General features: G+C 50.6%; 1 protein-coding gene across 2 annotated transcripts in view; it reads right to left on the reverse strand.

Moving 5' to 3' along the window:
- Window positions 1–55: 55 nt before the first annotated feature.
- Window positions 56–13891, reverse strand: part of LOC109493085 (pollen-specific leucine-rich repeat extensin-like protein 3) — a 49080-nt gene continuing 35244 nt past the window's right edge. For both annotated transcript variants that reach the window (XM_045041782.1, XM_045041781.1), the window contains exons 6-8: window positions 13575–13737; window positions 11770–12073; window positions 56–1277 (exon numbers count right to left, since the gene is read on the reverse strand). The gene's annotated coding sequence lies outside the window, so the exon portion shown is untranslated. The remainder of the gene's footprint in view (window positions 1278–11769; window positions 12074–13574; window positions 13738–13891) is intronic.

Genomic DNA, 13891 nt, shown 5'->3' on the forward strand with positions numbered 1-13891 from the left:
TGCATGAGTGCCTCCCTCCCGCACCTAAGGGGGGGGGGGTAAATGTGACCTAACCTTTATCCTAACCCCTAACTCTAACCCTAATCCTAACCCTAACCCTAACTGTAACATATGACTGCTTCTTCAGCTCTGACAGTGATGAAAGCTATTCGGAAATGTCAGATTTAGTAGTGGCATCACTACTCCCTTGCCGATGGGGGAGTGCTAGCATGACACCCGTCCATCGCTGATGAGGGGTTCGAGCATTACACCCCTGCATCGCCAAGTAGGTGTATCAGGCTGTCCTAGAAGGGCGAAAAATATGATTCGCATACTGTGGGTGGTTTTTAGGGCTGTGGTGATGAACGATCATAGTAGGGCTCAGGCACTGGCATACGATCTTAATATCCGAATACGAAAAAAAGACAACCAACCCCTAAGTTACGACCGGGTGAATTTCACACTAGAAGTGATAATGCTAGTATGTGCAACAAGAAATATTTGTCCTTGCATAAGCTTCTATCGGAACAGATAACCATGGATAGTTAACCATAAGATAAAAATAACCTAACTGTAAAGTCAATATCAAACCAATTGTTGACCCAACACAGATAGGCAATCAAGGAAAGATGAACAGAAGTAAAAGGAACTCAGTGAACACAAACCCACCTGTTTACCAATAAAATCACCTCTAGCATTTGTAGTATTAGAGGCCCTGCCTGCCCAGGGACATTCGTGAAATGGCCATGGTATCCTGCCCCTGCAAAGGTAGCATAATCACTTGTTCCCTAAATAGTGATTCATATAAATGGCCACGCGAGGGTTTTACTGTCTCTTCCAATCGGTGAAATGGACCTTCCCATGAAGAGGCGGGAATAGGACAAGACCCTATGGAGCTTTAATTCACTGGCCTAAAGAGACTACATCAATACAACCAATACAGAAAACACATCTCCCCACGGGCCAACAATTTAGGTTGGGGTAACCTCAGAGAATAATATCCCCTCCAAGGGAATTAGATTTACACTTACCAGTCAAAAGTACAACCTCACTTATTGATCCAAAATACTTGACCAACACCATAGGTTCGATACATGTACCCTGCTGGAGTTTCCTTTTGGGGGTGGGTGGTTGTTGTCTCCACATTCACTGCAGGGTTATGAAACGGTGGTGGTGGTGGTGTTTTGTCCTCTTCCATAAAGAGTTCCAAGGTGACCATTTGTGGGAGCCAAGCAGTAGCTGGTCTGCTCCTGAATCCCTCTCTGCTTTGGGTTCCTGTCGGGTGTCATAGCAGCGGCCTAGTGGAAAAATGAGAGATGTCAGAAGACACTCAGGTAACCAAAGATGCGAATGAAGAACCTCCTATAATACCATCAGAAGACTATGGGACACTGCTACCATCCACAGTTACAGTCCAGTTTCCGAGAGCATGTGGGATGCGCTAGAGGAATGCAGTGTTACAGTGGATGAGAGGTGTCCGGCTGGTAGAAGAAATGCTGTGCATCCTCGATGCTGGCTGGGGAAATGTTGTATATGTCATCAGCTATGCCAAAGATAACAAAAGAACAATGAATGAGACAGACGCCTGCTTCTTCAGGAATGAAAGTGAAAAGAAGCATCCAGGAAATATCTGACTGAAAATGCTTTTAGGTACATTAATTTTTGAAAGAGACAAAGAATACAAGTGGGGCATGGGCAGAGAGAGACACAGACAGTATCTGAAGCAGGCTCCAGATTCAGAGCGAATCAGCACAGAAGCCACCCAGGGCTCAAAACCAGAAACCGAGAGACCATGACCCAAGACGAAGTGGGATGCTGAACCCAATGAGACACCCAGGTGCCAAAGAAAACATCTGAATTGAAAGGAATATCACTGCTGCATCATGGATAATGGGGAGCAGATGGGACACATTCGTGAAGCCTTCCCACACCAAGGGGGATTGCGACCATGATCTAAACCTTACACTGACTCCTAATATGAATCCTAACCATAAACCTTACCTTAAGAAACACCTGCTTTTTCAGCTGTGAAAGTGAAAAGAGACATTCATGATTTAATACTGGCATCAGTAATCCGAATCTAAGGACTGGCAAGGCCCATGGGTGATACCGTCGCATTCAGAGGGCGAGGAGGGTCGCATGTGTGAACGAACCAAATGCACCAAAAAGGGATGGGGTGGTACGTGAAATCCTACCATAGCAAGAGAGTGCGGGGTGACGGTGTGAAATACTCCAGAGCAAAACTGGAAAGGGCGAGGCAAGAACAACCTCCAGTGCAGAGACAGAGGCCATACCATGAATTCAATCCTGGAAGGTGGGTGGTGTCCATACATGAACAACTTCCCGCTCAAAGTGGGGGTGCCAACATAACCTAGTCCTTGCACTAGCCCTAACCCTAACCCCAACCCAAACCACAACACATAAAACTAACACCTAACCCGAACCATAACCCTAATACTAAACCCTGCCCCTGCTCCTGCCCCAGCCCCTACCCCTAAACCTAACTAACCGAAAAGGTAAACATAACCGGAAATAAATTTAACCTTAACCCTAACCCTATAACTATAACCCTAAAACCGTAACCCTAATGCTCTAATTCTAGCCGCTAACCATAAAACTATAAACATAAAACTAAACCTAACCCTAACCATAACGCTTTAACACTAACCCTACCGCTAACCCCTACTCCAAACCCTTAACCCCTAACCCTAACTGAAGTCCTAGACCTAGACCTAACTTTAACCTAAAACCTAAAGCAAACCCTAACACTGACGCTAACACCTATCCCTAACCCTACCCTGAACCCTAGCTCTCTAACCATAACCCTAACTCTTAAACCGAAACCCTAACCCTAAACCTAAGCCTAACCCAAACGCAAACCTAACACCTAAACCTAACTCTAACTCCAAACCCTAACCCCTAACCATAACCGTGAACACTAACCATAACCCTAAACCCAACCCTAATGCATAAACCTAACTCTAATCCCTAATGCTAACCCCTAACACCAACCCTAACAGTAACCCTAACCCCTAACACCAAACCCAAACCCAAACCCTAACCCAACGCTCATGACACACAGGAATGGTGTCACTTCAGCACTGGTGAAGTCCCTGGACTGAACATTAACCCTAGTTAAGGATCTCTCTGGTTGGGGACCTAATTCCTATCTCTGAGAACACCACAAACAAAGATCCCAAAGTGGTGCAGGGTTACTCGGCATGGAACGTGGAACATCATCATGACATTTCCAATGCCTGCATGGAGCTGCACAAGGGGGATCCTGAGGCCCAATTGAAGATGGCACACACACGAGGCTGGCCCTGGCACACAAAGACTAAACCTGAACAGCCCGTTCCGATGAGGCCTACACTCAATCCTCCAGGGAGACCACTACCATGCTGGAGTTTCAGCACTTGGAGCTTCCTGGGACTTAACCCTAACCTCAACCGTGACACTCAGCATACCGCTCAACCTAAACCTCACCCCAACTCTAAACCCAAACCTACACCTGACCCGCACCCGTGCGTGGACCCTCATTCAGCCCTCCAGGGTGATTATGGCACTGGTGTCGCTTTGGCCTTGGCTAACCTTAACCTTGGCTAAACCTTAACCTTGGCTAAAGATTTCTCCCAATGGGGACCCAATTCCTAAATCTGAGGACACAACGGACATGGGGCCCAGAGGCAGAGGAGGATTACTCGGCAAGGAAATTAGAACATCACCAGGTCATTTCCAAAGACAAGAAGGAGCTTCAGAGGGGACTTGTAAGGACTGAGGAGTGGCCCTGGCACCCAAACTCAGCCTGACTGGGACACTCACAAGAGCCCTCCACTCAGCCCTGCGAGAAGACCACTGCCCTACCAGGGGGAGATCTCCAGGAGCCTAGTGTCCAAACCCCAATCTTAAAGGGACCTTAGTATACACCTGAACCTAAACCTCACCTCATCTTTAACACTCACCCTGCACCTGAACCGAACCCTCGCTGTGGCATCAGTGCCTAGAGCCTCCTGGGACCTCACCCTAACCCTCAACATAATCCTAACCATAACCGTCAACCAAAACCTTACCCTATCTCTAATCATAACCGTAAACTTCACCAGCAGCTCTACATGGGCCATCACTTCACCCTTGTGGGAGATCACAACACTGGAGTCGCTTTGGCCCTGGCAACATCCCTGGTCCGAACCCTAACCCTAGTTAAGGTTTCCTCCCCATAGGGACACAATACCAAAGTCTGACAACACCAGACATGTGGGGTCCAGAAGTGGTGGAGGATCACTCGGTATACGACCTGGAACATCACCATGTCATTTCCAAGGAACGGCTGCAGCTTCCCGAGAGGATTCCTGAGGCCTACATGACCATTGGCCCATAAAGTTGTCTGGCATTGGAACCCAAATACTAAACCTGACAACCACCCTCCCATGTGCATTCCACTCAGCCCTTTGGGGAGACAACTGCACTGCTGTGGTTTCAGTGCCTGGAGTCTCCTGAGACCTAAATGTAACCCTAACTATAACCCTACCCTAACCCTAACCCTAACCCTAACCGTCGCATGAACCCGCACCGTCGCATGGACTGTACTTCAGCCCTTGAGGGAGATCACGAGGGAGATCACGAGGGAGATCACGACTGGAGTCGCTTCGGCCCTGGCAATGGCTCTCGACCGAACCACAACCGTAGCTAAGGCTGTCTCCCCATGGGGACCCAGTACCAAAGTCTGACAACACCACGCACATGGGGTTCACAAGCGGTGCAGAAAAGAGTCGGCACAGAACCTGAAAGATCACCATGTCATTTCCAAGGCCTGGCTACAACTGCTTGAGAGGATTCCTGTAGCCTACCCGAATAGTGGCCCATATATGGGTCTATCCTTGGAACCCAATGACTAATCCTGACCGGCAACCTCCCTTTTGCTTTCCACTCATCCCATCAGAGACACAACTGCACTACTGTGGGTTCAGTGCCTAGAGTCCTGTGACCTAACCCTAACCCAAACCATCAACCTAACCTTCACGATATCTCTCACACTAACTCTACAACACACACACACCCAAGCATGTGCCCTCACCTCAGCCCTGCATGGAATTCATGAGACTGGTGTCTCCTCGGCACTGGCAATGTGCCTGGACTAAACCATAACCAAAGCTAAGGTTCTCTCCCCATAGGGACTAACTTCAAAAGACTGACAATTCCACGTATATGGGGTCCAGAAGTGATGCAGGATCATTTGTATACAAAATAGAACAGCAACATATCATTTGCAAAGCTCGGATACAGCTGCTCCAGATAATTCCAGAGGCCTAACCATAGAGTTACCCACAGAGTACTCTGGCTTTCAAATGAAAAGTCTTATCCTGACAAGAACCGCAAGAACTCTAACTCTAACCCTAACCCTAACCCTCTAACCCTAACCCTAACCTTAACCCTAACTCTATCCCAGCAGGGTCTCAGGCTCTGGAGTCCCCAGCACCCAGCCCTGGGTCAGGTCAGTGTCTGTCCTGTTCCCAGCATCCACGTGGCTACTCACCCCCCCCCCCAACCAGTGCCAACCCCCTCCCCTCCTCCAGGAAGTGGTTACAGGGAGCACATCAGTGATGCTCCAGCCCACAGGAGCAGTTCCTGAAGATCCTGTGTTCTCCTGATGGGACACGGCCTGCACACTATTGCTCACACCATGGGAGGCATGTGCCTGGGATGAGCACGATGGGTGCTTAGGGTGTGCGTGTGTGTGTGTGTGTGTGTGTGTGTGTGTGTGTGTGTGTTTCTGTGTCTGTATGTAGAACCCTGGGTGTGTCTGAGTTTTACTGGGGTTGGTGTGGAAATCAGCACAGAACCCTCACCAAGAGAGTAAAAGTCTTCATTATCTCTTTGGAGGAAAAGTTTGAATCTTCATACTATATGACAAGTACAACTGCCATGGATCACAATGGACTCCGAGCTTTGACACGTTGTTGATGGTTGTCCCATTGGTAATGGGCACATTTTTTTTTTCTGGGGAGCTGCATTGGTGTCATGGCCAAGCCCCTCTCATGCTCTGGGCAGTCTTGGGGATATGAGGAGCTCCTGCCTGGGGTGCAGACCATGAGCCCCAGGGACACCCATGCCCTCCTGCCCAGGGAGCTCCAAATGGCCAATAGGTTGTCCCTCAGCACAGCAGGCAGGAGGTTGTGACAGTGGCCACCAGGATGTCATCGAGTCCTGACTTCAAAGAACCACAAAAATTACAGGCTTCGGAGGAGGTCTGAGATCCGAGGGAGAGGGGAGTACCTGGAGAAAAAGTCAGCCTAGTGTCAGGGTTACTGCAGCCCCATTACTTGGGCATTTCTGAGCTCCCACCAGCCTCACGCCTACAAGCCGTGCGTGTTTCCTGGAGGACTGGACCCTCCATGGAGACTGTCTGCCCACCCCCTATGTTGGGGAGCTGAGGCCGCCACATGGGGCTTGGCCTTGGCCAAAGGATGTCTCTGCCCTGTGTACTCATTAGTGGTGATGGGTGATTGTCGGTATTCAGTCCCAAACTGGAAAAAAAAAAAAAAAAAGCCATAGAATAGGTCCCACTTTGTGAGTGGCAGACAAGCCCCTGTGGGGCATTGAGTAATAAACCAGATATTCCTTGTTTCCTGTCTCCAGACCCCAAAAAAGGGGCCAGATCCTTAGGTTGTGAGCACACACCATTTGTGGCCAGGATGGAAAGCAGCATGTGCTGGGTTAGGTGTAACAACCAGGTTCCCTGGAGCTGGTCCCCTGGCCATATTCTCTTTATCATAGTGCACACTGTGCTGGGAACTAACGTGTGGTCCCTGCCCTTCCAGTAGCACACACTTGTGCTTTGTGCCTTAAGTCTTAAAATCCACATTTTTCCCTGGTACCTAGAACCTGCAGCAGGTTGTGTCTCAAAGCTGACTCAAAACCCACATGCTGAGGGTGCCCATATGGACACCTGGTTTTCACCTTGATCCATAAATTCTAAATATAATCACATACTGTCATTACTGGGGCAGGGCCATTTGGAACAAGAGGGGCCTCTCTTGTTAAATGCAGCCAACAGAGAACACTGAGATGTCCAGGGCATTGAGTTTAGCTGCAGGTCCCCAGTGTCAGGGACGCTCCCTGCAGTGGCTGCAAGTCCCCAGGAGGCAAAACACCTTGAAAGACGACGCTTGGCCATATGGGCCGTGAGGCACATGCTTTCTGCCCCTTCCACCCTCCTCTGAGCATTGCCTTCTCTTTCTTAGACTTGAAGCTCTGGGAGGCAGAGATCTGATGTTCCTCTTCACCCTCAGAATCCAAGGCTCCCTGAACATGGCAGGTGCACAGAGACGATCTTCACCTGCTCATCCCCCCCCCCCGGTCTCTGCTGCTCCCCTGTGCACCTGCTCTTCTACAGCCATGCCTGCCCCACAGTGATGTGCACACTGTCTGCTGGGCCCAGGCTGCAGGCACCAGCAGTCAGGTCTCTCTGGGTTTAATGTTGCTACACAGCATTTATGCCATCCCAGAGTGAGGACCTGAGATTCACCTGTAGGATGAGGCGAAATGGTGTTCCTCACAATAAGTCAAGGCTAGACTGAACATCACCACCTGCCAAACTGCCTGCCCTGTCACTGGGGGCTGATGGTGGGCTTAGCAGGAAGAGCTGGGCAGGGAGCCCACTTGTCTCTTGGCAAGTTGCTGAATGTCTGCCATTTCTGGTTCCCGGATCTGCAGACAGTGTGATGCTGTCTTTGCTGCAAGGGGGTCAGGCTGGACAATGAGGTCCCTCCAAGGGGGCAACTGGGTGGCCAGTGGGTCTGTGGTGCAGACTCCCCGTCAGCACTCCCAGAGGCGGAGCTGAGCCCCTGGAGGGGCAGGGTGCCCAGCGGTCAGAGATTCTTGGTGGGGAGCTGAGTGACCAGGCACAGGACCTTTTTGACCATGGTTCCACCAACTGGGGATGCTCCCAGGGGTGCATGGGGGGTAACCCGAGCCTAGATTTTTGGGGTGGGTTCTGGGGATGTTGGTGTGGGGGAGTACAGCCTTCCCCGAGGAGCAGAGAAGGTGTCAGGACCACTTGGTGTCTACAGGTCATCATCAGAGGGAGGGACTGGTAGTGACAACACTTTCTCCCCTGAAGGCCCAGTCTGTATGGCTCTTCAAAGTGGAAGAGGCATGGGTGGGGGTGAGTTACCCCACGTGGGGCAGAAAGTCAGGGGGTTGGGGCAGGATAGTGCAGTACCTGGAGGCAGTGCCCTCATACTCTTCCCTCCAAGGCTCCGTGGGCTCCTGGCCCTCCTGTTCCTCCCCTTGCACCAGTGGCCACCGGCGCGGGCATTGACCCCATGGAATGCATGTCAGGGGCCTGAGGCCGGGTGGGAGAAGACTAGGAACACTCCGTACTGATCCCTCACCCTGTGTGGCTGCCAGACCTGACAGGTCAGTTCCAGGAGCCTCAGTTGCCTCCTCAGCGGTCTTGGGAGGACTGATGTCCTTGAAAGACACTCCTTGCCATAGAGTGACCACCAGTGTGGGATCTGGATCTGCCAGTGTGTCACCACTGCTCCTAGCTCTGCAGTGGGCCACTGCCACCGCTCAGCACCTGTTGCCCCTTAGAGCACATGTATGGTGCAGCTGGGTATGTGTGTTTGCACGTACATGTGTCCATGCAATATACAAATGTGTGTGCACACCTGTGTGTTCTTGTATGTTGCATTGTGTGCAAGTCTGTATATGTGCACGTGTGCCTATGCATGCATATGTGTGAACATGTGTGAGTGTGCCCACCTGTTGGGGAGAGTCAGTGTTCCCCTTTCTCTTGTGTAAACCTTGTGCCCTCAAACCCCAGGGTCACCTTTACCAACATATGCATCTCTGTGTATCTTGGTCATATGCTCACACGAGGTCTACGAACGAGGCAGGGCGAATGGGTCAGAAGCACGTGTCACATGCGGGCGGTGAAGTGCCTCATGTCAGGAGTGCGACAGCAGCAAGCTGGGAGGATGGGCTGCCCCAGCACCCAGCCGCCAACCCTGCCCTCCCCTTGGTCTCCTGTGGATGGGGGCCTCACGAGTCCTGCTGGGATCCTCCAGCCATTCAGCCTGCCTGACTCGAGCATTCTGTACTCGATGTTGACTCCCTGAGTTGATTTTTAGAGGGTTTTTTTAATTACTGTTTATTTTTACCGAGATGAGAGATACACGAATCTAAAAGGCCCCAGGCCTGCAAGGAGAACCAGCAGACTCCTGCCCCATTCCTGCAGCGTCACTTCTGAGAATGAGCCTCAGTTTACCCACAGTGGCACAGCGTGGGCACAGAACTTCATGCGGCCTGCGGCTGATTTCTGTCCCCAGCTCTGGCTCCTACCCTCAACATTGTGGTGTGTAGTTCTCCCAGGTGGTAATGGGCACAGCTGGGTTTGTTCACTCTGATGGCTGCACAGCATCCCACAGTGTGGACATGCCATGTGCACCACATACTGTGTGACCACCCAAATATTCTGCCCATTTTTCTGCTGGGATGTCTTCTCTTGTTGGTTTGTCAGAGCTCTTCACGCATCTAGATACCAGTCCTTTGTTGGTCGTCCACAGGTTTATCTCTTTCCAACCTTTATGGTCATTGTAGGGATTTCCAGGGAGGGGACCAGTGACGATCCTGCCATGTGTAACTGTCTTCAAAAGACAACTGAAAGTCTGTCCTCACCCTCTAGGACCTAGAAACTGGGCTTCATACCCGCCAACCCAAGAGGGGAAGGGAGGTGCTGCCACTTCTTTTTTCTAAAGTTGTCTTTTTTTCCTGTGTGGAGGGTGTCTTTTCCATCTCATACATGTGGGTGCTGTTGCTACCTTTGCTCTTGGAATCCATGTCCCCAGACAGCCTGGTGCCCTGCTGCTGGTCCAACAGACACCTGGAAGCATGCCAGCCCAGTTCCTACCAGGGAGGGTAGTGTAAGCTAATTAATGCCTCCACTGCGGCAATGTGGGAGACAAGACCGGGTCAATTATTCACATACTTAAAACAAATGGCCTGTTTCCAAAGATCACTGACCTGATGCTTCATTTTTTAAATATAATCTGTGAGCTTATGCTGTTGGTGCCTCACTCCAAATTCCCATGACCCACCTGAGCTCTGCAACTGCAGTAGGTGGGCAGCATCCTGGCTCCCTTGCTGGGGCTCCCTTCCAGCATGGAGGGGATGTCCCCTCAGGCAGGTGCACCCTGGAAGTGCAGGGGCATCTGCATTACTGGGGCATGCCCGCCCTGTCATGTACGGAGGACATTCTGGGTATCCTCTGGGGTCTCAGAGGGACCCCATGGGACTGAACCCCACCACCCACAATAGTGACCAGGAATGCACCTTTTGTGGCTGTTCTCCCTTCCCCGCTGCGTCTTTCCCCCCACTTGTGCCTCCTGTAGTTGTTTTCCAAAAAAAACTCCTACTTTTGGAGGAACCCAGACTAAGACACCTGCTTCCTTCCAGGGATAATGCAGGCAGCTCCCAAAGTATGTGAAACATAATTTGTCACGAGGCCAGATGGAGAAAACCCCGACTTAAGTTTGGTACCCTTCTTTCAAATGCATGGCCATCACTTCCCCAGCATCTATAAAAACCATGTGGATGCAGTTGTGTGCCCGTGCATGACAGTGATGTAGTTAATGTGGAGACAGAGGACTTGACTGGCCTAGTGAGATGCGTGCATGCCCAGCTCATTTGATGATGGGGAGGCACATGGGCACAGATCTGTCCTGAATCACAACAGTTCTGTGCTTTGTGCGAGTCTTCAGGACCTCAGCAGCAGAGCTGAGCCAGACCACATTCCCCAACCCGTGTGCTTTCTTCACAAGTGCTCGTCAGCTGCATTTGTAAAAGGTCCAAGCAAAAGAGAAGGACGACTTCCTATTCGCGGCGTGTCTTTCCCTGCGTGTCTTGAAACACCCTGAGCAGGCAGGTAGAGGGTTACAGGATACTTCTTACAGGACGAAAGACTCTCCCTCTCTGCCCCCAGGCTATGTGTCCTGAGGGACTTTCTGGCTGCACCCTCCTCCCTGCACCCTAGCAGGGTCCTCCAACCCTGGGCCCCACCTGGGCCCCATGGTTCTGAGTAACGTGGCTTCTATGTGCATCTGATAGCTAGCAGATAGGTTCCCAGCCCACCTGCATAGGCTCAGCACTCTGCAAAGACTCTGCCCCATCCCCCATGGGCTCCCCACTCTTTCCTTGCTATCTCTGTCTCCTTCCCCACCCCCAGACCCCAGGTCCCAAGGCCCACAAGCCCGTCATGCTCCCTTCCACAATGTGACAACCGGCTCACCTCAGCTGCCCAGCCGCTGTGCCCCGCTCAGGGCCCTGCAGTCCACCCTTCCCAGGCGACCTTGGGATCATGAACAGCACCCATGGGATGGAGGGACTTCATCTCAGCAGCAGACACAGGACCCTGAGCCCCCTTGCCTGAGCCAAGATGCCTGATATTTATCACAACTCCTCCCTGTTCTCCATCACATTTCAATGCCCCCTGAAAAGCACATCATGATGACATCACCAAGTTCCTCCACTACACTAGTCATTTACAATGTGATTTCCTTCATTCTTCCCCTACCCCCAAAAGGTGGGAACCACACTCCCATTTTACAGGTGAGAAAGCTGAGTCTCAGGAGTTTAGGCAGACTTCCAGGATCTCTGGGACCAGGACTGTGACTCCCCCCACTCAGAGGGTCTAACAAGTGCGAGCTCTGCTCTGAAAGTGCTGCTGGAGGGGCCCTGGGAACCGTGGTCCCTGCCCCAGGCTGACCTGCTGCTCAGGCATACACTCACCAATGTGGAGACTGGACATGGCACAGGGTATCACAAAGCTGCCACTGTCATGGGCCACACGTGGATGACAGCTCCAGGTTCTGCTCGTGTTCACAGGAACCACTGATGCCTCAGACGGAACCAGGCCAGGCAGTTGCTGCAAGCACTGCCTTTCCTGGGATGGACACCTGAAGGCAGCCCACTGCTGGCCAATCTCCTCAGCAAGTGCAGGGGACCATACAGACACAGATTCTCCCTGCCAGAGTCCCTGTGCTGGGAACATTCCTGGTCCAGTGCTCAGGGATGGAAATCCTCTGGCCAGGCCCTGGGAGAAGAGGAAACATTAATGTCAGGGTTGGAGACATGGAGGACCTGAGTATCAGGGACAGATGACCCCAGCCAGGATAGACACTCATGGGTGCTCGCAGCCCTGCTCAGTCTCCCACAAGGTGACACAGACCTCCCAGGCCACGATGTGTTCAGCTAAGAGTGAAATCCTGGGAACAGCAGCAGACACAGTGAACAATTTACTAATTTCCTGACAGAAGATGATCCAACCATCACGTTTAACTGCACAGGAGTCTCCCTCTGCATCAAGGCCTTGAAGGCCCACCAAATGGAAAGGGGTGCATAAGGGTCTTCTCTGAGGCCTCCCTCCTTGTCACAGAGCCATGTTTCTCTCCTGTGGGTCAGAAACAGGCCTGGGCTTCTCTGCTTCTCCAGGTTTGTGGAGTGAAAGCCTGCCCCATGGTCTTCAACCAATCTTACTTCATCTTCTGGGGCTGGCAGGAGATAAAATTAAAATTGTGTTAACCCAGAAAATAAGGTATTATAAATAAAATAACATTTGGGATATATGGCTGGGCAGGGATATAACTGTTGACCTGGCAGCTGATAGTTTTTGTCATTAGGTTAATGAACGCATCTCCTCCTGGACCATCGGCAAAGGCAGCATTATGTCACAGAAATGAGCATTCATAAGACACATGGAGCATTTACAAATCTGTGATGGCTGAAACACTGGTTGGAAACTGGGAAGAGGATATGAATAGCAATTAACCAAAAAAATCCAAATGATCAACAAACATCTTGGTCATGACTTGACTGCAGCCATGAAAAGCCACCCATACAATGTGTTCTAGCATTTAATCAAATTAGAAAAAAAAAATTAGCACCTGGGTGGCTTAGTTGGCTAAGCATCCAACTTTGGCTCAGGTCACGATTTCACGGTCTATGAGTTCGAGCCCCTCATCAGGCCCTGGGCTCACAGCTCAGAGCCTGGAGCCTGCTTCAGGTTCTGTGTCTCCCTCTCTCTCTGACACTCCCCCACTCAAGCTCTGTCTCTGTCTCTCAAAAATGAATAAAATATTTAAAAAAAAACAAATCAGTATTGTCACTAGCCCGAGATGGTGAGAATGGGGAAATGGGAACTTTCATATTCCAGTGCAGCTTTTAGGAGTAAAGTTTAACTGTCTGAAGTACCTATCAAAATTCACAATGCACACACACATGGGTCCAGTAAATTCATTTCTAGAATAATTTTCAGAAGAAATGCCTGCACATTTGCCAATAATGTACATACAGTGTTCATTGTTCACAAAGCAGGAAAAAGGGGAATATGAAGAACTTCCACCAGCAAAAGACTAGTCCCAGAGCTGTGTGATGTCCCCATGGGGCCACAGGTGGCTTTGTCTCTGATGTGAGAGTGGCTATGTGTCAATGTCACCAGAAACACATCAGGGTATGGTGCTGGTGACCACAAACCCATATGTGTATACACAGAAGGACAGGTTCTGAGAGAAAGTTCACTAACTAGCGGTCATTACCTGTAGAAGTGGGTTTTGGCAACAGCAAAACCCACTTTGGTCTGTTTTCAATTTTACTGTGTACAATTCATATCATCTGAAATATTTTTCCAATGAAGAAAATAGCTTCTCCTCTCATGTCAGATGCCTTGGTATGTTAAATTGCTTGTCCTCCTGAAGACAGCTAGAAACGATGAGAAAACATAAAAGGTGGGATCAGGCAGCACAAAGCAAACAAGTTGGTGAGCACCTGGATGGGGCTTGGCCCCCAGGAAGCTGCCTGTAACACTGGACTCAGCTTTTCCACCAGGTTCTGCGGCACCTCAAGGCAGCATATC

This window comes from Felis catus, chromosome D3 (assembly GCF_018350175.1).
Source record: "Felis catus isolate Fca126 chromosome D3, F.catus_Fca126_mat1.0, whole genome shotgun sequence".
Classification (NCBI taxonomy): Eukaryota; Metazoa; Chordata; class Mammalia; order Carnivora; family Felidae; genus Felis; species Felis catus.